The sequence below is a fragment of the Coffea arabica genome, chromosome 6c (genome assembly GCF_036785885.1).
Source record: "Coffea arabica cultivar ET-39 chromosome 6c, Coffea Arabica ET-39 HiFi, whole genome shotgun sequence".
Taxonomy (NCBI): Eukaryota; Viridiplantae; Streptophyta; class Magnoliopsida; order Gentianales; family Rubiaceae; genus Coffea; species Coffea arabica.
This window is the reverse complement of record NC_092320.1, coordinates 50,663,343-50,665,556: the sequence shown is the minus strand read 5'-3', so window position 1 is coordinate 50,665,556 and position 2,214 is coordinate 50,663,343.

Genomic DNA, 2,214 nt, shown 5'->3' with positions numbered 1-2,214 from the left:
TCTGCAAAATTCCCTGTATGAATAGTCCTTTCTTTCAATAGAAAACTTCAAACAAAGGCCCATTCGCTCAACTGAATCAAGATTTCAGCGGTCTGAATGCAATAGAGAAGGCTTTTAGCTTGCGCGAATCATTTATTCATTTTCTCCTTGTTACTGTTTTCTTCATGCAGTAAACAGTTCAGCTGCCAAATGTACGTGTGTATCTGGCTTCTGTTTGTCACCTGTCAGAATTGGATACTAGAATTGTTTTCAGTCCTACATTCTTCTAGGGTATAACCACATAATTGCCGTTCAATTCTGACAGAGGCTACTGGCCGAGATTGAATTGATGGTTTTTCTTTTTCTTTTTCAAGTAAAAAGAACTAGGACTAATTATACATTTGGTTGTGCAACTAGCTTTGATGGGGAAATTTTGGAATACCGAATAAACAGGGATATAGTAAACTATAAACTTAAACACCAAAAGCTGCTTGATCATGTTGATATTCGTAAATGCAATTTTTCCACATAATTTATACTTTGCCATTCCCCATTTAATAGAGGTATGTGTATTTCTCTAATTAGGCCAATCGTGTTGGTTTAAATCTAAGTAGAGCTTCGAACAGAAGTGATTAAGCATAGCATGGCAAGGATATACCTTAATTACTTCTTTTTAAGGATTCAAGAATTATAGAAAAGAGAGCACAGACAGACGGCAGCATGTTTGTACCCGGCTAGATTGAAACAGAGTCACATACATGGAAAATTGTTTGTCCGCAATACACTTTCTTTTTTTAAGGGTTGTACGAACTATACTTGATTTGGTTGAGTAAGGAATTTGGTGATAATTATCACTTAAAACCATGGCAATCAATTGCTAAGCGGAAATAATTTGCGTGAATTATTGCCAAAATTTAGTGTAAAGTAAATATTGCAGTTTTTGTAGAGTGTTCTCTTCACACAATTTTTAATTATTCTTTTGCCTCATGTACATTAGGTCTCAAATAAGTGCAAGAAAATATTTTTTCCCTATGAAAACTACTACAAACTTCTCAAAAACTAAATGTGTGGTGCCCCATTTCTCCCTAAAGCGAACTTGAGGATATCCGCGAGACGCCTGCCCAACTCTCGCCCGGACTCAAGCAATTTTCATTCAAACTTAATGCAATACTAGACATCACTACTAAATAAGACAAGTTAAATAATGTAGAAGCTTTTAACTTAACGATTTATAATAATTATCCGAGCCTTACATCGAATATCCAAAGGATACTTCAATGCTTAAAATATACAACATCCAGATACATCAAATATCTAAATCATACATTAGGTTCTCAAAAGTACAACCAGTAAGAGATCTAGCCCAAAATACATTAGAAACCCTAAGTCAAAAGTACATCAAAAGGGGTTTCTCCAAGTCCATTCCATGTCCAGTCCTGTTAAGAAAAACAAATCTACAGGGTGAGCAAAATGCTAGTGAGGCCAAGAACACACATGCAAGTACATAGTCCAAGTAACAAGGCCAAATAACAGGTCAATTGATAAAGCACAAGTAATTAATAATTCCAATAAGATGTAAACAGAAACAATTCAACGATATGGTAGCTCTCAAGAGTTAAATTCCACTTGCTTTGCCAAGGTCATTCGTATACCTTTCCGCGATGACACTCCGTCAACCGGGTTGGTATTTCCAATCCGTAGATCACCACTTACTTCCATCTGTCCACCGTACATACCCCCACCGGGCCCGAACGTCATTTATAAGGCGATACTTCAACGAGTATGCCAAGCAAGATCTCTCCAGTAGATCAAGCTTATCATGTAATTCCCATGGCTTGCCAAGGTTGCCGACCAAACCCATGCCGACTCGAGTCCAAGGTTTGCCTATGAGTTTGGGCGTCTCCCAGTTAACATTTATAAGTCGAGGAGATTCACTCCAGCGACGTATGCAGCCATAGCATACCATTATATTTCATTCATTCATTCAATACATTTCAATCATTCATTTCTTTCAATGCATTTCAATCCTTAAATATCATTTCTAATGAGAACGAGTGCGGTAAAGTACACACTCGACTCCATTTCCAAAACCTCCAATCATTAATAGCAGTTAAGCATGTAACAAGTTTATATACACTTGACACTCACCAAGTCAATCAAGGAGAAATATTGCTTGAAGTTCAAGCGTTCACCGTAAGATCCTCTTGAAGGTTCTCGTGCGAGCCTGAGCAATTA